General features: G+C 42.4%; 1 protein-coding gene across 15 annotated transcripts in view; it reads left to right on the top strand.

Annotated features, from left to right (window-relative positions):
* Positions 1-26352, top strand: part of Dennd2b (DENN domain containing 2B) — a 152314-nt gene that overhangs the window by 37403 nt on the left and 88559 nt on the right. For 9 of the 15 annotated variants that reach the window (XM_048788296.1, XM_048788292.1, XM_048788291.1 and 6 more), the window contains exon 2: positions 15524-15612. The gene's annotated coding sequence lies outside the window, so the exon portion shown is untranslated. Of the gene's footprint in view, positions 1-1033; positions 1174-15518; positions 15613-15637; positions 15939-15965; positions 16375-26352 lie in introns of those variants that run through there. The other 6 variants (XM_048788293.1, XM_048788298.1, XM_048788302.1 and 3 more) reach the window with 4 other exon arrangements.

Here is a 26352-nt window from a genome sequence, read left to right as displayed (position 1 = left end):
GCCCTACCTTTGTTTTTAAAAATTATTTATTTATTTTAATTTATTATACTTGATGGCAGAATGTATTTCATTTCATATTATACATATAGAGCACAGTTTTTCAAATCACTGTACACAAAGTATTTTCACACCATTCGTGACAATACCTTTATTTTATTTTTATGTGGTGCTGAAGATTGAACCCAGTGCCTTACAGGTGCCAGGCGAGCACTGTACCACTGAGACACAGCCCACAATTCTCGTTCTGAGATTCTTAAGTGCACAAAATTCATGTATATGAAAAATATTGAGTTGAGTTTCCTGAGAAACAGTGGCTGGACCCATTGGTGCCATTCTAAGGAAATTTCAAGAGTAATTTGATTCCATATGGTTTTCACTATGTGCTGACCATAGAAACTAACTGCAGAGGTGGACATAGCTTACTGCTGTAGGTATGGCCAGTGATAATCAGCAGCCAAGGATCCAATATATGCAGTTAAGGCTTGGCTTTTCTATCTGCTTCCTCTACCCACCTCCCCTTAAAATATAAATGTGCATTCTCTCCTTCTCTTTCTCCTTCCCTCCCTCCCTCAGTCCCTCCCCTCCCCACTTCACTTCTTCCCTCCCTTTCCTCCCTTCCCCTGTCTCCTTCCTTCATTTTTTTCTCCCACAATGTTTTTCCATACTGATGTCCTCCACTCTTGTCTGTCTAAATAACTTCCTGTGATGCAGCAACTTCCCCTCTTGGTTAAATGCAGACACGACTATTGCAGAGCACTTTGGAATATTGTTTTGTCTGTGACTAGCACACAGTGGTCCAAGCAGAATCTCGGAGTTGTTTTGGAATCTTCCTCACCTCTATAGCCAGGTACCCTCCAAGTTCTTGTTGTCTATTAAAAGAGCTCTTGAGCCTCCTCCTTTATTTCCATGCCATGGTGCCATACAGCAAGAGAGGAAGAAGGGTTGTGGGTGAAGAAGGAAAAATAGACACCTTCGGTGTTCTTGAAAGCATTTTGAGGAGGGTGCCTCTCTGTGTTCTGACCCTCAGCTACCTCACAGAGGCAGCTGCACTGGATCCCTTGAAGACAAACGAGAGAAGTGCCATGTCCTGAGGAATACGTCTGTGCTTTGCCTGGGATCTGGGCTCCTAGATGTCTAATGTGCAGCTATAACTGCTGAATTGTGTTGTTGAAGGTATGTGGCTGTTTCTGTATACTTCTAGGTGAGGAGGTAAAAGCCATTGGGCTCAAATGAGGTTCTGTGTGCTTCTCCTAGTTGTCAGTGTCTGGCCTTTTCCTTGCTTTAGTTTCTGGCCCAGCTATGATGGTAGGAGCAGTTCCCTTCTTAAAGCTTCTTAAGAGGATACATTCATAGTGCCCTTAGTTTAGTCTGAATGACCTTGTCCTTGATATCTATCCCAAGTACATAGCCATTGGGGACCCGTTTCTCACTTTCCCTCTTTATCTCCTCCAAATAACATTGCTGTAACCCATCAAGTCTCCCCTTCTTCACTCTTAGTCTGGTGTATTTGGGACTTAAGGGGGAAATGGACTACCTGGGTGGTAGAGGAAATTTGTTGGCTTGTGAGTTGTTATCTTAAAGATCTATTCTCTCCTGCCTCTCAGAGCAGCAGGTGAGGTCAGGAGTAGTTGAGCTGTCTCTCTTCTCAGCCATCCTGGGTAAAACAGAAATAGGTTTGAAAAATAGGTGGTTCACTACTTGGAAACATGATGAGATAGTCTTGTTTATTAAAATGACAACAAAACAGAACCCCCTTTTAACCTCCAAATTCCAACCACAAGTCTCCATCTTTGCTTCTGACAACACTTGCATTTCTCCCTTGGTCTCTGACCTTCTGTGTTGCCAGTGGCTGTACTTCAGCTGTGTTTGGAGAACCCCAGAATCTGAAAGGGAACAGATGATTTCATTCAAGCAGTAGTAACCTGGTAATTGATTCTTGTTAGTATACAGAGTCAAGCCTTACTTTGCTGAATTTTCCCGGAGAATGTTTCCCCTTCTCAGCTCCTGTGGCCTGTTCCTTAGAAGAGGTGTGTCATGCATTACTGATGGGGGATGTTATTTGCATTGTTGATGAGTGGCTAGTCTTTCAACACTTTGGGTTGATTTCCTCCTCTGCTCTGGTTGAGGCAAGCCAGTGTCACTCTGTCTGCCTGTGGAGTCCCACAGCCTTGGGTGAGGGAAGTCTTTTGCCACTTTGCTGTGCTGGGGACAATAGTCCTTGACCCTGTGTTCTTTTCTAGGAACCCCATATGTTGAGGGAATAAAGGATTTTCTGAATTATTTCTTTTCTTCAAAACACTAAGTGGTTCTGAACTATGTTCTTTGATGTCCCTGGGAGTAATTAATGCTCAGGAATCCTCCCAAATTTGCTATTCTCAGACTTCCAAACAAGCTTCCTTCTGTTTCTATCCTTCAGGATCTTAAATTACTCTCTCTTCTTCCTCTACACTCCTCTGGCTTTCCTCTCATCATCTCACCCATTTTCCCTTCCTTGCATCTTGGAGTCTCAGGTTTTTCCTCTATTGTTTAAATTTCTCTGTGTTGATCTCTTAAGTGAACAAGCATTTATAAGCACCTCTTTTTACACAAAGGGCAAACTAGATCTATACCCAGTTCCTGCATTGTTAAAAAAGGAGCTAATCATTGCATAGATTAGAAACTTTTATGCTTCTAACCTTGGGGGAAAGTGGGATTTTTTTTTTAATGGCATTTTCCATAGGATTTTGAAATTCATTTAGTGTAACACTCAGGATGGGGAAATAACTCAGCAGTGGAGTGCTTGCCTATCATGTGAGAGGCCTTGGGTTCGATTCTAGCACCTCAAAAAAGAAAGAAAAATTACATATATAATATTTACTGTAAACCTGAGCCATCTTTCATGTCTAGGATAGAGCTGGCTTTTGAGGGACTACTGCATTTTTCTCTTCCTAAATCAGTAGAAGAGCCATTGTTTCCTGTTATAGGCTGGTTTGTTCACATCCCAGCAATGCCTGAAGAAGCTGGAGGGCTGCATTCCTACCATCTAATGTTTCAGACACAGCATTCAAATTCACATCCCTGCTCATAAACGGCTGTTGGGTGACAGCTTAGTATAGAAGTTTACCTAAAGATCCCTTCAAACTTATTCTACTTTGACAGTTAAAAATAAAACTTGGTAATTCTGATCATAGTAAACTGTAGTTGGGGGAAATGGTGGGTACAAATTGTTTGGATTCCTGAGCTGCTTAGTGTTTGTGCTAAAACTTTAAAGGTCAGAGTCCCAGTTGGGAGGTTTTGATGTTAGCAGGAGGGATAGAGCTCAGCTGTCCCTTTTTTCTGTGAGCATTTTTTTTTTTTTCCACATTGGGGATTGAACTCATGGCCTCACATATGCTAGGCAAATTGCTCTACCACTGAGCTACATCCCCAAGATCCTTTTACCCATTTTTATTTTTTGAGATAGGATCTCACTTGGCTGGCCTTGAACCTGCAATTTACCTGCTGGGATTAACAGGTATGTGCCATTGTGCCTGGCCTCTGTGGGTGTCCTTCATGTTGCTTAGTCACAAGTTTCCCCAGAGATGACTACACAGGGACAAAAGTGGTGGTTTTTTACCTTTCTGTTCTGCAGGAAGACTTAACGGCCTTAAGAATTAGACATGCTATGTTATTGCTCAGTTTAAGGGGCTCCACGCTCTTCGATTTCCACTTTTTTTCTTTTAGTCTACTTGCCTGAAATGTTATTCAAGACTCCATTTACCCCTGGATCTGTAAGTTTAGTGTGAGTCTCCTAGAAACATTTTGTTCTAACTAGAACATGGACCTCATTTTATCTGGGCTCTGTATTTCAGCCATTTAAATTCAATATCACATTGACTCCCTAGTTGACTCATATTGAACATTTCCTCAGGTCTTTTTCACTTATACCATCTTTGTTCTGTTGTCATACAGTTTTTCCCCTAATCTTAAGCACACAATTATTATTTGCCCATTAAAAAATTCACCTTGAGGGCCTGGGGATGTGGCTTAAGCAGTAGCGCGCTCACCTGGCATGCACGGGACGCTGGGTTTGATCCTCAGCACCACATAAAAATGAAATAAAGATGTTGTGTCCACCGAAAACTAAAAAATAAATATTAAAAAATTTTCTCTTTGTCTCTCTCTTTAAAAAAAAAAATTCACCTTGCGGGTCAGGGATGTGGCTCTGTGGTAGAGTGCTTGCCTAGCATGAATGTGGCTCTGGGTTTGATCCCTGGCACCACCAAAATAAAATAAAAGAAAAATTTTATCATGTGGGCTAGGATTGCAACTCACTGGTAGAACAGTGCTTAGCATGCTGAGAACCCTGGGTTTGATCTGTAGCACCACAGTAAATACATAAATGATTTTTAAATTAATTAATTTATTTGTTATAATTTGTTACACATGACAGCAGAATGCATTTCAGTTCATAGTACACAAATGGAGCACAACTTTTTATTTCTCTGGTTGTACACAAAGTAGAGTCACAGCATTCGTGTCTTCATACATATACCTAGGGTAATGATGTCCATCTCGTTCCACCATCTTTCCTACTTCCACTTCTCCTCCCTCCCCTTTGTGTATCCAAAAGTTCCTTCATTCCTCCGATGCTCCCCCCACCCTCATTATGGATCAGCATCCACTTATCAGAGAAAACATCTGGCCTTTGTTTTTTTGGGATTGGCTTACTTTACTTAGCATGATATTCTCCAATTCCATCCATTTACCTGCAAATGCCGTGATTTTATTCTCTTTTAAGGCTGAGTTTTCTAATGTGTATATATACCACAGTTTCTTTATCCATTCATCTATTGAAGGATCTCTAAATTGTTGGTTCCACAATTTAGTATTGTGAATTGTGCTGCTATAAACATTGATGTGGCTGCGTCACTGAGTATGCTGTTTTTAAGTCCTTTGGGTATAAACTGAGGAGTGGGATAGCTGGGTCAAATGGTGGTTCCATTCCAAGTTTTCTAAGGAATCTCCATATTGCTTTCCAGATTGGCTCACCAATTTGCAGTCCCACTGGCAGTGTAAGAGTGTGCCTTTTCTCCCACATCCTTGCTAACACGTACTGTTGCTTATATTCCTAATAACTGCCATTCTGACTTGAGTGAGATGATATCTTAGAGTAGTTTTGATTTGCATTTCTCTAATTGCTAGAGATGTTGAACATTTTTCATATATTTGTTGATTGATTGTATATCTTCTTCGAGAAATGTTTATTCAGTTCCTTAGCCCATTTATTGATTGGGTTATTTGTTTTCTTAGTATTAAGTTTTTTTTTTTTTTTTTTTTTTGAGTTCTTTATACATCCTGGAGATTAGTGCTCTATCTGAAGTGCGTGTAGTAAAAATTTGCTCCCATTCTGTAGGCTCTCTATTCACCTCACTGATTGTTTCTTTTGCTGAGAAGAAGCTTTTCAGTTTGAAACTATCCCATTTATTGATTCTTGACTTTATTTCTTGTGCTTTAGGAGTCTTGTTAAGGAATTAGGGGCCTAATCCGACATGATGAAGATTTGGGCCTACTTTTTCTTCTATTAGGTACAGAGTATCTAGTCTAATTCCTAGGTCCTTGATCCACTTTGAGTTGAATTTTGTACATGATGAGAGATAGGGGTTTAATTTCATTTTGTTACATATGGATTTCCAGTTTTCCCAGCACCAAAAACATATATTGTAGAAAAGAGGCTATCTTTTTTGGCACCTTTGTTAGTATGAAATAACTGTATTTATGTGGGTTTGTCTCTGTGTGCTCTATTCAGTACCATTGGTCTACAGGTCTATTTTGGTGCCAATACTGTGCCATTTTTGTTACTATTGCTCTGTAGTAAAGTTTAAGGTCTGGTATTGGGATGCTTTTCAGTGCAGTTGCTAAGGATTGCTTTGGCTATTCTGTGTCTCTTATTTTTCCAGATGAATTTCATGATTGCTTTTTCTATTTCTATGAGGAATGTCATTTGGATTTTGATTAGAATTGCATTAAATCTTATAGTGCTTTTGGTATGGTCATTTTGACAATATTAATTCTGCCTATCTAAGAACAAGGGAGATCTTTCCATCTTCTAAGGTCTTCTTTAATTTCTTTCTTTAGTGTTCTGTAGTTTTTATTATAGAGGTCTTTCACCTCTTTTGTTGATTCTCAAGTATTTTTTTTTTTTGAGGCTATTGTAAATGAGATAGTTTTCTTAGTTTCTCTTTCAAAGGATTCATCTTGTTATATTTAATTTATGTTTCCAGTTTGTGGAAGCCTTTTGCTTGATTATCCCTACTATATTAATTGTCCCTCCTAATTAATTTGTCACATGCATATTTGATAAAGCATGTCTTATCTAAATTATCAATGAAAAGTACTATCATAATAAGATCTACTGCCACCAAAAGAAAAAAAAAGTATGTATTATATAATTTCCAGTGATCAGTGCTTCTCCAAGTCCTTGTCACTTTTTGTAGACACTATTCTGCAACTGCATGACAATTTTAAATCTTCTCCCAAACCCCAATTAGAATGTTTTCCTCAGTTTGAGACCAAGGAGGCAGGTCTCTGGAAAGAGGATCCACTTTTTAAACTAGAACTCAGAGTTAAGACAAGTTTCTTGCTCTGTAGAATACTTCAGGCTGTCAGGAAAACCTTGGTGTATTAAGTCACGAGGCAGCAGGGTGCAGTTGACACTGGAGTGGCAAACTGCTGGTTCCAGGAACACTGGGGTGGGGATAAGAATCCAGTGTAGCCAGGAAATTCAGGGAAATTGCACAGAGGAGGTGACACTTTACAACATTGCCCAGGTCTTATGCCTAGTGGTACTTCTTTCTGGGCTCAAGGCATTTCTTGATTAGATCATGGGAAAGCAGTCTGAGTCCTCTTTTCCTCCTACCTCTTCCCTTGCCTTCACTTTATACCCTGCTTCTCCCTGAAGCTCAGTCACAACAGGTTAGGATTTTGGTTGAGCTCACAGTTCTAGACCAGGTCAGCTTGTAAAGCCCATTTTAAAAGAACAAAATGGTGCTGTCAGTAGGGGGTCTGGGATATTGCCTTTGTGGTCTAATCTTGTTGGGCTTCAAAGACTGTTTATGTGTACAGTGTTAGAATGCTGGAATTGGCTGGGTATATGGTTCATGCTTGTAAACCTGGCAACTTGGAAGGTTGAGTCAGGATGATCGCAAGTTTGAGGCCAGCCTCGGCAACTCAGTGAGGCTGAGACCAACTTAGTGAGATCCTGTATCAAAATAAAAAATAAAAAGGTTAAGGGTATAGTGTGGTAGTGGGGTGTCCCTGGGTACAATCCCCCAAATTGCTGTGACTTATTAAGGGACATTGGTAAGGAGCTTGTGGATATGAGAGCTCTCAGGAAATTACGAACATCATCTGTAAGCCTTGTGATAGATATTCCAAGAGACTGGATCAAGCCTCTGAGCACCTGTGTCCTGGGGATCTGAACCATGAGCTTCATATTGAGGGTTGTGAACTTAGTAGAGTTGACTGGGGCTAGAAGACTGGCAGACTTGCAGACTTGAGGAGAGTAGGCTCAGCTTTCCTAATTGCTTCACCATTGGCCATGGGGCAATCTAGGTTGAATTCTATACTTCAGTAGTTCTGGGCCTGAGGGTGGGGTGAAGTGGGGGTAGGTGCCTGGCAGGAGGTTTAGGGCAGGACTAAGGACCTGCGAAAATTTCCTATCATAAAATGCCAGGCATAATGGATATTTTTCTATTTTCCTAGGAAGGCTATACAGCAAGTTATATGTAGCATTGGCCAGCACACTGGTGTTCTACCAGATACAACTCCTTCTGGGCAAAGGGGACTGGAATTGTTACTTGGAGGGAGTCATTTATTTTGTTGATCTCAACGCTCTAGTAGACATTGCTTGCTTTGCAGTAGACAGATTGTCTTTTAAGAGAACTTAGTTAGATACTGCCAGGTGACTTTGAGACTGATAACTGGAGAGAATCCCATAGAGCCTCAGTCCTCTTCCACACATATCCCAGGCCATTTCCTTGTTTCCCCATTCTGTGTTTGGTGCCTTTAATTTCTCTGCAGCCTTATGTAGGCAGGCAGCCTGACTCTCCTACCTTTTCCTTCAGGAAAGATTGCCTTTTATTGGTGATGGTCTTCTCTCTTATTCCAGGCAGATGACTCCAGAGCCCCCACACCAGGGGCTTTGCTAAAAGGGTTAGATATAGACTCTATACTCCCTGAAAGTGAGAAGTCTTTCTGCTGCTTGAACTTACTCAGAAGGCAGTAGGACTGGTGACTGCAATAGAACATTGAAGCTAGAAGAACCCTTGAAAGAGAGTACAATCCTCTGATTTGTGAAGGGAAAAGCAGAGGCCCTCAGGGAGATAGGGAATTGTTCAGACTCTCACCACATCAGAAGGCTGTAAGCTAGAACTGGGCTCTAGTCTGCCGACTAGATTTAAAATTTTGTTCTCCTTAGCACATTGCCACTCACAGGTAGAAAAATGGAAAATGTGAAGTCCTTAAGGGCTTTTCTGTAAGTGGTTACCAGAGTCTAAGGTAGAATTGGTGGTGGTGGTGGGGACACCTGTCTGGTTCCCTGTGAAATTGGGTAGAACAATCTGGTCCTCAATGGAGATGCTGCTGGACCAAATTTGGTAGGCCTTGGGTTCTGGGATCTCCAGAGCATCTGAAATTAGATAATTTAAGCTGGGTGTGTTGGCACATATCTGTAATCTCAGTGACTCCAGAGGCTGAGGCAGGAGGATCATAAGTTCAAGGCAACTTAGTGAGACCCTGTCTCAAAATAAAAAATAAAAAGAATTGGGGATGTGGCTCAGTGGTAAAACATCTGTGGGTTCAATTTCTCATAACAAACAAAACCAAAAGTTAGACCATTCAGATCTTTTAGGCTCCAACTAGCAATATTAAAACCACAGTTCTTTTTATCCCAAAGTAAGGAGTGACTTTAAAAGATTTACTCTGTTCCCGTGTTTTTAGATTCAAAATTTTAGTTGTTTTTAAAAAGACAAGAAAATACTATAAATTCAAGTGATCTAACCTGGACTCTGATTAATCAATCATACACATAGAATAGATGTATTATGTGTATGATAACATATATGTGTATATGTACATATTCTCTTTTTACAATGTAAGCCCATCCACTAAAATTCCCTTGTCCTATGGAGAGAACAGCTGTTTCTGCCTGGGGAGTCTTTTCAACGATTCATTCATTTCATGCATGTTGACTGCCATAGTAAGTGAAATACTAAAATACACACACACATCTGGAGAGGCTCGGGTGTGTGGGGGACAGGTGTGCAAGTAGCAGTGATAAAGTGCTACACACACTATAATAGAGGCATCTGGGCTAGCAGAAGAGTCAAACAGATTCCTCCACGAGACCAAGAAATAGTTTACAGAGGAGGTGCTAACTGTGTTGCTTCTGGAAGTGAGTTCAATTTTGTTAATGGGGGAAGGAGAGGCACCAGCTGAAGGTAACAGTATGAACAGTGGAGGGAGGGAGATACAGGCAGTTTTTGGAGCACCAGGCAATGTGCTGTGGTGTGCCATGGCTGTACCTATAATGGGGGATGGCAGCAGGGGAGGTGTGGGTAGGAAATGAAACCAAACAGGATTTTAGATATTGGAGGTGATGTAGTTCAAGAGAGGCTGGACTTAATCACACTATAGTTGCTGATGTTTAGACCTTTGTTACTTTCCCCCCATACAGTAGTTTTCAGCATTTTGTTTTTTAGTAATGGAACCCCCCCTTTTTTTTAAAGAGAGAGAGAGAGAGAGAGAGAGAGAGAGAATGAATGAGAATTTTAATATTTATTTATTTTTTTTAGTTTTTGGCGGACACAACATCTTTGTTTGTATGTGGTGCTGAGGCTCGAACCCGGGCCGCACGCATGCCAGGCGAGCGCGCTACCGCTTGAGCCACATCCCCAGCCCAGTAATGGAACCCTTTTTCAAACTCATTTTATATCCATCTCTAATTATAAAACATGAGAATTATTTTTAGTAAAAATGTAATTTTTGCCAGCCTATAACAATTTTTTTCTATGTACAGTAGAGGTAAGAAACAGTGTTTTGTCTCCAAGTGGAACTGACCCCAGAGAACCCTGCCATCGTGGGAGCTGGGTCATTCCTGCAGCCCGCTTGGTTTGGCAATAACACAGTGGTGGTAGAGGGACTGTGAGTGGGCACTCTAGTAGTGGGAGAAGCTGTAAAACCCTGGATTGTGTCCCCAGGAGAGTGACCTTACAGGGAAAGTTCTGGGAAACAAACCACAGGGAGACTTTACAGGAATTTTTGGTTGAGCCCACAGGCAAGGCACATGAGGAAAAGAGATGTAATTATAGTTTGTAAGTCTATGAAAAGCTACAATGAGTGTCATAAAATAGCTGTTCTGAGTTTCTCCTTCTGGTAGAACAGGAAGAAATGATATTTTTGCATTCATTCAGCAGAATTTATTGAGTGTTTACTGTGAGCTGGACCCTATACTAACGGTAGAGACTGTGGTGATTAGCAAAATAATCCAGGTTCCTGCACCCAAGGAACTCATGGGGGAAGACTGACATTAAGCAAATAATTACACAAATGCGTGATTACAAATCATGGTGAGTACTTTGAAGGATAAATACAAGGAACCTCATTTAGACTGGAGGATCATGGAAGTCAAGATGAGAGAGTCAAGTTGAGACAAAGAGAGTAAGAGTTATTCAGGCAAAAATTGTGGGACTGTTGAGTGTCTCAGGCAATGCAAAACCTGGAAAAAAAAAATCTGTTACCTTTAGAGAACTAAAAGACATTCTTTGTGGCTAGTGTATTGAGGGGGAAGGGCAGGAAGTTATCTGAGAGGTGGCAAAAGGAGAATCATGCTAGGCCTTGTAGGTCTTGGTAAGAACTTAGATTTATCCTTAGTGGGAAACCACTGAAGGGTGTTAAGCAGGAAGTGACATGATTTGTGTAAAAAGGTGATTCAGATAACTCTGTGGAGAAAGGATTTGTGAGAATGTGATATTGTGAAATATATATTTGATCTTCCTCCTGTTTCCTGGCATATGACTCCTAAAATCCTTGGATTCTCTAAAGTGGTAACTGTCTTTTTTTTGTATGCTATTGAGTTGACTGATAGCTGGGGGTTTCTGGATAGCCTCAGGATGGACGCTGGTTGTCAGAGGAACCGACCATGTGATTAGAGGGCTGGTACTTTTTAGTCTCCCTCTCCAACCTCTGGGGAGGGAGAGGGGGTAAAGTTAATAAACTGGTCACCAGAAGTCAGTGATATAATTAATTGTGCCTGTGTAATGAAGCTATACAAAAAGACTAGATTGGAGAGCTTTGAAAGAGCCACACACTGGGAAGTTTCCGAAGGTTGGCAGCCTACAGAGTGTGGAAGCTCTGTGTCCCTATCCCCATACATTGCCCTATTGATCTCTTCATCTGGTGTTCATATGTATCCTTTTTAATATCTTTTATAAGAAACCAGTAAACATATGTTTCCTGGATTTCTGTGAGCCACTCTAGCAAATTAATTGAATCCAACTTCAGATTTATAGGTGGTTGGTCAGAAGCACAGATAAAACAAACTGGGGCTTTCATTTGGTATATGAAATGGGGGGAGGCAGTCTTGGAGACTGAGCCCTCAACCTGTGGGTTCCGATGCTGTCAGTTGATAGTGCCAGAACTGAACTAGAGGACATCTAGTGGGTATCCACTGCAAAACTGATAACTTGCTTGATGTATGGGGAGAAAACCCCTACATGGATGTCACAGAACTCTTTTGTGTTAATTGTGGAGTGAGAGAATGAAAGAAACTGAGTTTATTTTTTTCTATATTCTCAGAGAGGGTAGGAGTGGAAGCTGGGACCCTTAGAAGGTTTTTGTAGTAATAAGGGGAGAGATGAGTAGCAATGGTTGTGGAGAAAAATGGACAGATAATAGATATATTTTGGAAGTAGAATTATTTGGAACTGGTAAATAGGTTGGGTGTGGGGAGAGGCTCCAGTGTGCATGTGGATCTCTTAACAGATAGAAGACAGCATAAGCCTGTAAAATTCTTATCCTTCAGGAAGGGTCAAGCAGGATTCTGAATTCAGCCTTGCAGAGCAGCAGAGAGAAGCAACTGGCCTCTGGATCTGCCAGCTCAAGGAGCTCATAGATGATAATGCACCTAAACAAGGATTTTAGTTCTAGGGCCCTGTCTTGGGGCCCTTTGTCACTTTCCAGGACAAGGCCCTTGGGAACCTCTATAAATCCAGCATGCCACTAGGGGGAGTATGGCCTGCGTTGTGTGTCTGGTTTTGAGGACTTTTTGAGTTTGGATTACTTTTATCATTTTTAGTACTCAGGATTGACTCCTGACCCCTACTTAAAAGAATGCCTGACATATGGTAGGAGCTCAATAAATGATAGTTAGTCTAACTTTATAATGTGAATTTTATCTTATTGTAGAAATGGGTAGGATCACCTTTTGGTTTTCAGTATGGAGACTGGGCTAGTGCAATGTGTGTTTTCTGGATCAGAGGGATGCTTGTTGGGCATGGGAAGAGGGAACAATTTGAAGATTTAATGATGTTACACTTGTCCTTACATTTTGTCTTCCTTTGTAGACTTGGGACCCAAGGGCCCATGAGAGGTTTCTAAGGTGGACTTGGGTATTGGTTATTTTATTTTTTATTTTTGCAGCCCTGGGGATTGAACCCAAGGGTGTCTACCTCTGAGCTATAGCCTCAGCACTTTTTTTATTTTTTATTTTTTATTTTTTTTCTATTTTTAAAACATTTTATATAACTCATAAAACAGTGCTTGTATAAAAATTCACACAAAGTTGCTAGAGAGCATACAATTTCCAAAAATGTCGTGGGTTTTTGTTACATTCAGTTTTCTAAAGATGCACTCAATTCAATGGTAATATGCAGACATTATGCGATATTTCATTATCTTTGGTAAAACTATTCTCATTATTTTGTCTCCTCACAGTATTAACTCTGATATCCGCTTTGTGCAGGGTCTGCTCTCACTAGGATGTCAGAAAACATTAAGGCTGGATCTACTAGAGGCAAATGTTCCCAACAGCAGGGACACCCCTGGCCCCCAACTCCACTTCAGAATCGTCACCACAGCCAGACAGGGCAAGAGCTCAGTGACCTCCAATCAGGGGTCTCAAGAACCCTTGGGGGGGGGTTAAGGTGGAAACTGAGGCCATCTCTACAGGAACCCAAGTGGCCATGCTGCGGTGTGGTCAGGCAGCAACGCTTACCAACTCTCACCATTTTAACAGCCAATCCAGTCACCACTAAGTAGATCCCATTGGTTGGTTGATAACTGCTGCTGATATGCCCCCTAACTTGAAAGGAAAGCAAGGTTTGGAGCCAACACTGAAGGGGGAGGGGCACACTAGCGCTAGTGACACAGACACCACTTGATTCCCTGTCAAACTTCTGTCGTCATGTAGACACGGCCATGTGAACTGAAGCAGGATCCGAACACTTAGTACATTCATGACTATCTTCATACATTCTTCAACAACTTACTAACAGAGAAAACCATGACCACTACCACCTACCGTGACTTACTATTTTACTTAACGTCAGAATGTGTCTGCTCAGCACTTTTTTTAAAAAAATATTTTTTAGTTGTAGGTGGACACACAATCTTTATTTCATTTTTTTATGTGGTGCTGAGGATCGAACTCAGTGCCTCATGTGTGCTAGGTGAGCATGCCAGCACTGAGCCACAACCCCAGCCCAGCCTCAGCCCTTTTTATTTTTTACTTTGAGACATGGTCTCGCTAAGTGCTGAGGCTGATCTTGAACCTGTAGTCCTCCTGCCCCAGTCTGCTGAATTACTGGGATCATAGGCATGCGCCAGTGTACCAGGCTAAGATGGGTATTTATAGTGAGTTAATTGGGTACACCTCCTTTGAAACTCTGAATGTCTCACTAAAGCAATAGTCCCCCCCCCCCCGCCATTTTGGATCTGTGCCAGCCTGTCATTTCCTGTTGGATTTTATGGCAATTCTCCTTCCTTAATTTCTTTACATTTTAAACTCAAGTCAATCCAGATATTGATTTGAGGATTTTGCAGTATACTGGAGATTAATCAAAATCACAAGGAGGGCTGAATATAGCTCAGGAGACGAGCACTTACCTAGCATATGTGAGGTCCTGGGTTCAATTCCCCAGAAGGATTCTGCAAGGGATTTTGATATTAACATTCCATCGTTAACATTGTTTCGGAAAGCATAACAAGCATAGGAAAATGTCCTCGTTGAGCCTCAGTGTCCTCATCTAAGGGAATACCACCAGTGGTTTTTGCTTGTTTTTGATGAGGAGCTGCTGAGATCAATGACTTAAGGAGGGTGCTTTGAGGTACAGCATGTTTCTTGATGCCCATCCCTGCCCTGTTAGTTGCCTAGTTGATAGGACATATAGGTGGAAACTGGGAGGTCAGGTGTCTTGCCCAATAGCAGGTGGCTGATTAGTGGTGGAGTCAGGCACTGCCATGTCTTTTGACCCCTGCTCTGCTTAACAAATGCTAGATAGCTGAAAGCTTTGGGCACTTTTTTTTTTGAAAGTATTTTTTTAGTAGTAGTTGGACACAATACCTTTATTTATTTATTTATTTATTTATTTATTTTTATATGGTGCTGCAGATTCAACCCAGCGCCTTGCATGTGCTAGGCGAGCTCTCTACTGTTGAGCCACTACCCCAGCCCATGGGTACTGTTTTTAGATCTATTATTTCCTGGTTCTGTGACATGGGGCATGTAATTTTATTTTTGTTTTAGATATATTAAAAATTTGTTGAATCAGTGTAATAGTATTAATCCTAACTTTCAGGCCTATCATGTTGAGTAAATACAAATGAACTGAGATTTATGAGAGTATTTTGGAAAAGTGTGAAGTAATGTGTAGCCATAGGACAGGATATTTTCCCTCCAGTCTGTGCATCAGAATGTTCTACATCTCATGGATCCTATCATAAATTCTTTAGGCTAGAAGGTTGGTAGTTAAGCCTACCTCACTAGGACTTGGAAAGATTCTCCCCCCTCTTCTGGGAACACATAACTGGTTATCAGAAAACTAGCTAGTTTTCAAGATCTGGTGGCAGTGTACTTTGATGGAAAGTATACTGGACTAGGGCTGGGGCGCTTGACTGGTCTCTACTGTTAGTTCTTTGCCTAACTAGCTGTGGACTGTGGATTGAACATCTGATTTCTCTGAACCTCAGTTTTCCCATCTATAAAATGGTCATACACTTAGTTGTCCAGTGCATTTCAAAAGATTTTGAGGATCAAACAAAATAATAAATGTAAAAGGGTTTTACACCAGGAGTGTGCACATGTGCCACTAAACTTAGACGTTTTGCTGTGTCCCAGGCATTGAGCTAGCTTTTGGATAGCAGCCCACAGGTAGCCTAGACTTCAGCTGCAGGTACTGTGCAGGGCAGAGAGAGAAGGCTGTGTTTGTATCATGTTTGTTGCCCTGGCTGTGACTCTGGACATGCCCAGGACTCCTTATCCTGACCTAGTGTTTCCTCTCCATTGCAGGAAGATGAGAGACTGCTTAGGCACCTGCACTAGTACCATGGGTCCCTGTACTGGTTAAAGCCATCTCCACGACCTGGACGGGCAGCAAGGTAAGCAGAGAGGCCAGTCCAGGCGAGCTCCTGAGATGTGAGTGCATTTCCGCCCCAGCGACCGGGAAAATCCCAAGTACACAAACAAGTCAAGGCAGTGCATCAGGGTCCCTCCTCCCCAAGCTCCACAACCCACAGGAAGGGCTTGCTTCCCCTCCAAGCGCTCCAGCTAACTCCCTCCCCGCTGGCGGGGATTCTTCCAAGTTACAAAAACTGTGACACTGGAGGAGAGGAAAACCGGTCCACTGGCTGTGTTCTCCCTTCTCTCTGAGCTGTTCAAACAAGTTCCCAGGAACAGTGAAGAGCCCCGCTTGACCGGAAGGGAGGTAGGAGGAGTGGAATGCGTGCAAAAGCTGAGCTGATCAGAAGGCAGCGCTGCTTCATGAAAGTCTCCCAGAACTGAGTGTGTGTGTGTGTGTGTGTGTGTGTGTGAGAGAGAGAGACAGAGAGAGAGGGAGAAGAGAGAATGCGTGTGCGAGCGTGCTCGCTGGCGGCAGAGTGAGAGCGTGCCGTGCCGTGCAGTGCGCGCCGCCAGACCAGAGGACAGGGTCTCCATGACAACCCGCCTGGCCGGCTAGCCGCGCTCTGCTCACTTGGCTGGAAGGAGCGCCACTAAAGGTCAGAGGAAGAAGCTGTGGAAAGCTCACAGCAGGTATTGGAGTTTAAGGCAGTGGATTTGGGGCCCTGAGCTCCCTAACCCACAAGGGTGTGAGCCGGACTCTGCTGAGAATGGAGTGGGCAGGAAAGTACCAGGACTTTCAGGTAAGGGCAGCTCGGGCTCCGATTGCTCTCCTCTTTTCCTGGCTCTGGTCTTTGGCTGTTTTCTGGGAGGCAGGCGAGTGTCTGTACTCTCTGCTCAGGGTTTGGGGCTCTGGAATGATGTCATGCTCCAACAGTTGGATTCTATTAGCTTGAGCAGGAGGGAAACAGCCAATTTTCTTGACTTTGCAAATCTAGCTGATCTCACTTTTGCTGAATCTGAGGTGTTTAGGCTCCACTCTTTTATTTAGCACAAAGCCACAGGATATTTTTACAGGAAGATTCTTTTATATAGAAAAAATTAATTCTCACTACTCCAGCACTGTTTGCAGTTTTTACATCGAGATTCCAGTGTCTTTTGAGTGGCTTTGGTTCATTCTAGTGGAAACCGTCTGTTTTGTCCCTTGGTACTAACTAGGTCTGACCTGTAGCAACAACAGAAAAGACTGATTTAAACTCAGTAAGGAGGCTGCAGTGAGTTCCAGGTCCCTCTGGAACAGTCATTGGGATGGAGATATTGTCATTCCTTATATCTGACCTTGCTCTCTCTCTACCTTGATTGTTAATGAGATTGAGTCACAGGCTTTCCTGAGTTGTGAGGAGAGGGCTACCCTGGGGTTGGGGGACTTCCAGAGAGGTATTTTATCCAGATGTTGCAGCATGAGCTCTCAGATTCCTTTAACTAATATTGTAATCAAATCTCAGGGCACACAATGTCCGAGTTGTGTACTCCTTCTACTTTGATTGCCCTGCAAATTGGTAAAACTGTTCTGACCTGGAAGAGTGGTGTGTGGTGAGCTCAGAAAGATGATGAGGTAGTTAGGTGGTCAGTAATATTGTTAGGAGCATGAATGCTGCGGTTACTCCGTGCAGGAGAGACCCATCAAGAGATGTCCTTCCACCATAGCCATGTTCTATCTTAAACTTACTCCTTGGCCTCAGGAAACTTCGTGGATGCTTTTGGTTTCTCAGTGGGACAAGGGAACAGCTGCTGTCCTGGCTCTCCAGTTTTTCTTCTTGAACTTTCTGAACAGAATGTCTTTTGTATTCTGGAGAACAATGAGGGGGCCTTCTGATTAACTTCGGGTCAGCTTGCCAATGCAAGCCCTGGCCATGTCTGTGATTCTCGCTCCCCGAATGTGTACATGTATGCATCAGTGTTTTGGCCTGAGGGTCCACAAGGGTGAACTCAACGGCCCTGGACCTCAGATGGGCCACTTCTTTAGAAATTCCTTCTCTTACTGTACTTCTCTGCTTGATTGAAACTGTTTTGCTGGAGGATGTGGCTTAGCACTATTAGATGAGATGCAAAATGGGTGATGTGGGGAGGAGGTCTCTGATTCCAGTGGTTTCTTCAGGCACAATGTAAGTCTAGAATCTCAGGTCTTCTCGACTCATGGAGGTATAGTTAGGGCTGCTCCAGTTTTACCATCCTTGCATTTGTGAAGAGGACTAGCAGCAGGTTTCAAGGAGCTGGTGCTCTTTCTTTTGATGTAACAAGAGAGGAAAAACGAATTTGGAGTTAGAGGAGCTGATTCCATGGCCAGGTTCTGTTGCTTGCTAGTATGGTCACTGTGGGCAAGCATCTTAACTAATGCAAGCTTCAGATTATTAACTGTGAGACAGAAATAATGATAATAAACACAGGACTTTTGGGAGGAGCAAATGGGATAGTTACCTTGAAAGTAACTTGTTTTAAACAAGTAAAGTCCTACATTGTGAATTAAAGCTTGAGGAGTGGTCCCCGTCTTCTGGAAATTCATTTTACCTCTCTGTTATGGTTCTACCATTTATAAAGTATCTTCTACTCTTCTGCATTTGTAAATCAAAATGAGAAAAACCTTAAAAATCTTCCAGCTTTGTAAGAAAACAAATAGTGGTTTCTTTAGGTTGGGAAGTTTAACGTACGTGATATTCCTTCCTTATAGACTTTGGACCTCATAAATGACCCTTCCACAATGAAGCTTTCCGGAGACCACTCATCTTGTGTGTTTTAGTACAGAGGAGAGGGATTCCAAGTGACCCTTTGCTTTTCCAATATGCCACAGCTCCCTGCAGTTATGGTGTCATGCATTTTGGTAGTTAGAGGAGAGGCCACTGTGTGCCAGGTCTTGCTTCTTTGTCCTGCTAGGTTCTGCTGGAAAAACTTATCTTGAGTGGGCAGAGGACCTTTCTCCTCTGTTCTGGGTTTGAAAGGAAGGCTTCTATCTGGTAGAAGTTTTATTACTCTGAAAGCCTTCTTAGGAGCTGGGCAGCTCTTTCAGGAACTTGTAAGGCTATATCTAGGGGGAAACCAAAAAGAAAAACAAGGAAGTGGGAACTCCAAGGGCAGATACTTGATATGTTGTGGGACTGTGCCAAAGAATGGAATAGCAGAGGAGGGGAGACTCCAGGGAAGGGCACACCGGACCTGTCCTCCATGAACCTACAGGGCGTATAGCATAGAATGCACCCCGCCTGCACCCTTAACCCTTTACTGAGGGACAGGGAAAACCCGCCAATCATGCCCTGGAATGGTGTCTGGGAAGAAGCCTGAGAAGAATCAAGAATGGGCTTTTTTTTTTTTTTAAACCCACAGAGCTTTCTTTCCAGGTGAGTCACATTACAATAGCTTCTTAAGTTCTGAAGAAGAAATTGTCCACAGCTTGGGTTGGCCTGCATTTGTTCCCCACTCCTCATCAGTCCAACTTCCCAGAGCTGAGTCACAAATTGGATCCCTCTATGTTCCTTAAGGATTAAAAAGTAACATTCCTGTTCTCACTCCCTCTCTCCTCCACAGCTCCCTGCCTATGTTCTTTCCCCTTGGGTTCCCTCTCTCTAAAATTAGAATAATCAGTCACCCAAGGAAGTTGAATCTTTGAAATATCTTGGAGCACAGACTAAGGGCATCCTCAGTTCTGCTGGCTCTACTTCTGTCCCTGGAATGAACAATTTCGGGAAGGCACCCCCAAATCCAAGTATCATTTGCACTTTTGGCCTAGAACTAAGAGATGCTGTGCCCCACTCTCCACTGCCTCTGATTCTAAGAATTACTTTGGGTGAGGTGGCCTGGTGCCTGGAGGAGCTGGGAGGGTCTGAGTCCCTGTAGGGCAATGGGAATGAGTGACTGAAGAGTACATTTTCCTTCCTGTCGCTTCTCATATAGCTGTTAGCTGTCACTGCCCTGGTGACTCTTGATTTCCAACATTGGGCCCAAGAGAGTCTGCTGAGCCAGCCAAGCAGTGGCACCACATATCTGAGCCTGGAGGAGGGCAGGCAGCAGCCCTTTGGAGTCCTATCTGTTCCTTTCTGTGTGTCTGTGTTCCATTCTGGAGGATTGGGAAGGGGGAGGGGAATCTACAGACAGATAATTGAGTTCTTTGAGTTAGAGAGACCATGGAAAGTGGAGAAGGGGCCAGGAGGGCATGAAAAGGGGTTGGGGGGAGGATACCATCTGGCATAGTCTGCAGAGATTTCTCTTTAAAGCCTGTGGGAAAACTTGCATTAGTGTGTGCCTTCTTCTAGGGGTGGGGTGGGGGGCGAGATTCTGTGTGTGTCTCTTTTGTGCTAGAGGGTAGGGACCATGAGTCTCTGACTCGGTGGATGGGGAAAATACTGGGTGCTTCTATCTTAGGGGAACAGGCCACATAATATTGTGCTGATAGAAAAAAATCTGGGGTCTCTTTTTCTATCCATAGGTCCTAGAAAACTCATGTGTAGGTGTGTTTTGAGGGGAGAGAAGGGTGTCTAGACGACCTTATTAGAGAATTTCTCCAAAGATCCCTTCTCTTATTTTCTTTGGCTCTAATATAGTGAATATAGTGTTGTTGGGGGAGCTGCTGAAACTATCACAATGCTTTTCTCATCTGAAAACTACCTCAATATTTGATTTCACTGTCCCTATAAAAGGGTGAATTATATGCAATTAGGGTAAGAAGCTGCCTTAACCAAAGCAGGCTTGTTTCTAAGGATATGTCATGAAACCATTTCAGTTTCTTAGATTCAGATTCTTCTGTGTGACCTTGTCATTACTGAGGGGGTTTGTATGTGAACTGGAGATTGATTTATAGGAATTAGCACAAGTGGTTGGGGGACTGTTTGAACCAGAAGAAAATGAGATAAACTGAGGGTCGTGGGAGATATAATCTGGAGCTGGAGGAAGACTACTAGAAAGAAATAGGAGAGAGGCGCTGGGTGTGAGAGAAGGTAGTTCTCAGGGGCAGCAGGTGGTGATAGATGGAAGGGCTGTCCTGGGAGGCTTTCATGGTGTAGTAGATCACTGGCCTGCCCCCAGGGGACCCCAGGAGACAGGGTTGTGCAGGTCTTCCCAAGTGCTGGGAGGGTGGAGTGGCTCGCATTGAGGTTGTCAGCTATGTTCACTTGCTGTTGGGCTCAGAGTCTCATCTCTGGTGCCCACATATGCCCTCTTGGACTCTTTACCCATTCAGTCAGTAAATACAGTAACTGGGTCAAGAGCTGGGAAGTATCCATAAAGATATCAAGTGTGGGACTTCCTCCCATATATATTACACCCAGATGTCTTGATTTCTTCCCCACTGACCAACCCCTTCAATGTGAGCCTCTGTCAGTGTGATTAAGGGAGGAGAAACATAGACCTGCTGAAGTCTGGGGTTTGATGGTAGAGTTAATGACCATCTCATTCTCGAAGGCTGGGAAAAACGAGGAGGGGTCCCACTCTTAGACTGTAATTTAAAGCTCTGTTTGAATAGTGGAAGAGAGCCAATGAAAGGACTGGACATATGAGGGTGAGGGTTCTAGGGTTCTAGGCCTGCATTGGAGTTTTTCTGAGATTGTCAAAGGATAGGATGTGTGGGAGAGAGGAAAGCAAAGGGAAAATTTCGGTGTGGAAAACCTCTAAAGTCAGCTAGTTTTTAGAACTCTAGCTGAGAAGGACTGAATTTTGATGTGCTTACTATTTCAGAACACAGGCTACCTTATGAAGTTCTGACAGTTATGTTTTATAGATAATTTTAAGTGAATTAACCCATTATGTTTGTTCAAAATAATTAGCGACTACTCAGTACTCAGTAAGTGTGTAGTGCTATCTTTTGGCAGCTCTGGTGGAACCATTTATACTTACCACGAGTGTTTGTATGTGCTATGTGCTGTGCAGTGATCAAGAGCTGGAGTTCAGGGATCTGACCTATCTCTGTGACCTTGGCAATGTATTTAATCTCTTTGTGCCTCAGTTTTCTCTAAGGCATCTGTAAAATGGGTGTAATATTATTTAGTATTTATTTAATAGTATTTAGGTTGTGAGGATTAAATGAAATGGTACATGTAAATAGTTCATTGCCTGGAGCATGGTAAATTCTCAATGCTTTCATGATTTTCAACTTAGAATGGACGGCCTTTTGAAAGCAAGAGGGCTGATGTCTTTCAGTCCAGTGTGGGATTACTATATGAAGAACAAGCCAGATTGTTCTTTATAGAAGTCAGGTATACTTTGTATTTTGTCCCTCTTTCTGTGAAGATTCCAGGAGGGTCTCTGCAGTAGTTCTTCTCAACCTTGCTTCACAGGTGCAACTTCATCTTCCTCTAAGATACTCCCCTCCACAGGCAGGGGAGACCCTTCCAGAACTGCTTCTTGCCTGCTGGCCAGCCCAGGCAGGGCCCCTGAGATTCTCCTTAACCTTGTGTCGGAGGCCCTGTACACTGCTTTCAGTGCTCTGGACACACACTTTTCCCTAGTAGGCTTCCTCATCTCTGCTGTTGCTTCTTCTTTTTTTTTTTTTTGGTACCTGGGATTGAACCCAGCGGTGCTTAACCACTGAGCCACATCCCCAGCCCTCTTTTGTATTTTTATTTAGAGACAGGGTCTTGCTAATTGCTTAGGGCCTAAGCTGCTGAAGCTGGCTTTGAACTTGCCATCCTCCTCCTGCAGCACCTGGCTCACCTCTGCTTCTGGGAATACTACCCATGTATCCTTCAAGACCCAGTGTAGAGCACAGGCTCTCCAGCCAGCTCTGGCAGTTCATAGTCTCATAGTCTAGCTTTTCTTACTTTTGTAGACTTCTGGCAAGTTAAAACTCTTAAGCCTCAATATCTTCATCTGTAAATTGGGAGTAATAATCTTACTTATCTTGAAGGGTTGATGTAAGGGTAAAATGACTTTTAATTCATGTAAATCACTCAGCTTAGTTCTGGACCCAAATATGCTCTCAATAAATGTTAATAGCTGCTGCTGTTAGTGATTTTTACGTCTTAGAACTTTCTCCACTGACGTACAGCAGTTAGTCAATAGATCTGAATTTTAGTTCTGGCTCTATCTCTGACTTGCTGTGTGACCTTGGGGTAAATAACTTAGCTTCTCTATCTATCTTTGTTTCTTCTTCTAGAAAGTTGAAGGTATTAACTGGGCATGGTGGTACATGCCTGTAATCCCAGTGATTTGGAGGCTGAAGCAAGAGTCTCACGAGTTTAAGACTAGCCTCAGTAACTTAGGTCTAGGTATTGAAGAGTGGCAAGTAGTTGTGACTAAGACAGTAAGCAACATCTGGACAGGCTCCTGGCACTTTATCTCTCCAAGAAACATCTTATATTTTATACTAGCCCTAGGTGGTAGTTGCCCAGTGATGATTACTCTGACACTTCTGAGGATGGGGGATCAGGATAAGGGGGTTCTAATCTATTTCTTTATTTTATTTTATTTTTGTAGTAGTGGGGATTAAACTCATGGCACTCTACCACTGAACTATATCCCCAGTCCTTTTTATTTTATTTTGAGACAGGGTCTCATTAAATTGTCCAGGCTGACCTTGAACTTGCAATCCTCCTGCCTCAGCCTCCCAAGTAGCTGGGATTACAGGCATGTACCACTGTGCCCAACTCTAATCTATTTCTAAAGAGAGTGACTAGCTTCTTATCTACAAGTGTAATTATTATTAACAGATTTTCTTTTCCAACTGCAAGGAACAGAAACTTTTGCTGCCAAATTTAGCAGTGTTTTAAGTCCCTCAAATCTCCTTTGAGTACTACCAAAGCTCTCAGCTTTGTTGTTATCTCTTGTTGACATATAGCCTGGAAAGGTCATATCAACAGTGCCAATTTATGGGCCTGCTGAACCCTGGCAGGCCTAAGGCCGAATGGGAGTTCCTTGGAGTAGGTGCTTCACAGAGTTTCTCTTTGAGTGAGAGGCTGTTTAAAATTTAAGGCTCTTTTTGCTTTAGAAGACTCTGCAGATTAGGTTAAGATTTTTTTGTTTCTTTTGTAGTTTTACTTCTGTGGACTTCCATAGACTGGCTCAGATTCCATAGTAGCTTCCTATATAATCAGAAGAAGCTCAGCCTTCATGATACTCATAGCCACCAACATTATACCTCCTATTTTTTACTAGAAGTAAGTTTCCTTGGCATAGAGTTATACCAGAGTCTCTATCCTGTTAGTTTATTCGTAATTTATGACCTACCATATGTTCTGATGCAATAATTAAAAGATGACAAAGACTAGAAACTGCACATGGGACTCTATACTCATTTTCAAAGATGTGGGGACAAAGACACATGTGTCTATATACTTCGTCACTTGGCAAAAAGGAATGCAAATAGAGAAAGGAAATTAATGTGGCTGACCCTGTATCTATAAAAAAGTGGGATACATGAGTGTGACAGTAAAATACTTAGGACAGTGGAGATGATCTTGGCAATGGCAGTGACCTTGGTTTGCATTCCTTGGCTTGATTAACGCAGCTTCTATATTTAGAGAATAAAGGCTTTGGATTCTAGTAAGGAAACAAAGTACAGAAGTTCCTTATGTCCCTCCACACCCCACTCCCCCATTCTCTCACCCTTTGGTTTCTGGCAGAATGGACTGGGCATAATGGGCCTCTCTGGGTATGAGTCATCACTGCTGCTCAGGGTTGGGTTACAGCCCAAGTTTGCTGGGAGAGCCAGCTGTGAGAATCCTGGTTGTAAGAAGGGCTGTGGGTTTTGTTAACTCACTTCTGAGTAAGTACCCAAGGGGAAGTGGCAGGGATCACGTTAAAAAGAAAACAACTGGAAATTTTTGTTCTATGTAAATCTCATTAAATGGAATTAAAGAAGCCTTCTCACCTCCCAGTCTCATAACTCACAACTGTTTGGTAAATCCAGGTGGGTTTCAAAAGCTATGCTATCCAGGCTTGTTTTCCCCTGAAAATCCCAAAGTCAGATGTCTCCATGCCCTCACTTGAAGAAGTTTAAAGCAAAAAACCCTTGAGACTGTAGCACCTGTGAGCCTCCCCTGATAGCAGTTGATGTTTTGTCGGGGGTAGGGGTGGGGTTGTCTAGGATGACTTTATTTGTTGCTGTTCCCTAAGGGTTTACCTTCTGCCTTTTCTCTTTCTAATTTACAGTCTTTCCTTGGGATCCCATTTCCCACTGTTACCAGTAGTTAGAGAAGGAAGAGGGGGAGCCGCTCACCTCTGCCTCTCTTGTTTCAGAAAACTGAATTTACTTACTCATTCAATTAATATTTTAGTATCCATTCTGTTCTGACTTTATTTCTATATAGTAGGGATGTAGAGATAACCAAGATAGAAAAGCCCTTGTCATGGAGCTTAATGTATAGTGGGGAAACCCTTTCAGTCTACAAATCAATAGTTGAGATAAAGATAGTGATGTGAGGGACTAATGGTGATGTAAGAGAGTAACAGGGACTTGAAAGGTTAGAGAAAGTCTTTCTATGAACATGATGTTTGAGTGCACGCTCAAGGGTAAGAATGCATGAATGTGTAGATTTGGAGAAGGTACCTTTCTAAGAAGGAAACAGCCAAGGCAAAGCCCCTGAGGTAGGAAAGACTTGACATGTGAATAGGAAGTCCTCATTGGTAAACAGAGAGAGCAGGTGGAGGTAGGGTGTGAGATGTAAGCAGAGCCTGGTTCAGACAGAGCCTTTTGGCCATTGTCACAGAGAGAGGTACATATTCTAGGTCTGTGGCACAACTAGGGGATAAAATGTGGAAATTTAAGAGGAATGGCTAGCTAAGAGGAATACTGAACTGATTGAGAAGAGTTAAGAGAAAGACTAGGGGGATCCAAGCTAATTAGAGTAGGGATAGCCATGTGGCCGTCAGCTAACAATTTGATTGAACATATTCTGCTAATTTGTGGGATTGAGCAATGTATGTTATATAGTTTTCTGAAGATTTTAGGTTTCTGGTATATCATTAGGAGAATGCTAATTCTAGGAATCATGCTATACTAGGTATTTTTATTTGTGTTGTTTAGTAAACTCTCATGACAATCTATGGGTGAATTTGTTGATATCCTAATATCTATAGGAACTCTGAGCCACTGACTTACTTAAAAAACTAAATCTGTGTGATTCCAAAGCATGTGCTTTCTCTGTGTCCAAACTCTGAGATAGCAAATGCAGCTCCTCTTAGTTATCTAAACATTTATTGATTTTTTTCCCCTGAATTATTTATTTATTTTCATATCTTTCTTTCTGTTCACTGGAAGCTACAGTAGCTTTGGAATGTAGAATTGGATGAGTTATTTTCCAGTTTCTCTGAAGGGAGTTTCTGGTTAAAATACTGAGAATGCCAGTCCATATCAAAAGCAGGAGAGTGTGTATGTGCGGGGCAAAACTTGGAAACCAGTACCTGAATTACCTCCCTTAATCTGGGCAGGAAGCAAGATGGTCTTCACATTAATAATTCTACAAGTAGTTAGATTTCTCCTATTTTACATAGTAAGAACATGGAATATTTTTATACTAAGAAGATAGAATTTGGGGCTGGAGTTGTAGCTCGGTGGTAGAGCGCTTGCCTAGCACATGTGAAGCACTGGGTTTGATCCTCAGCACCACGTTAAAAAAAAGTAAAGGCATTGGGTTCATATACAACTAAAAAAGTATTTAAAAAAATGAAGATAGAATTTGGTTTTGGAGAAAAGTAATTTGTCAATAAACTGGCATTTGTAAATAAATCCTGATTTTCTAGTTTATAGATCTCTTCTAGAGTCTCCCAACTTTGTTGGAAATATTTGAGGAAAGAAATTT

Source organism: Marmota marmota, unplaced genomic scaffold, assembly GCF_001458135.2.
Source record: "Marmota marmota marmota unplaced genomic scaffold, marMar, whole genome shotgun sequence".
NCBI classification, from domain to species: domain Eukaryota; kingdom Metazoa; phylum Chordata; class Mammalia; order Rodentia; family Sciuridae; genus Marmota; species Marmota marmota.
Note: the sequence above shows the minus strand (reverse complement) of the source record. Positions and strands in the feature narration are given on the sequence as shown.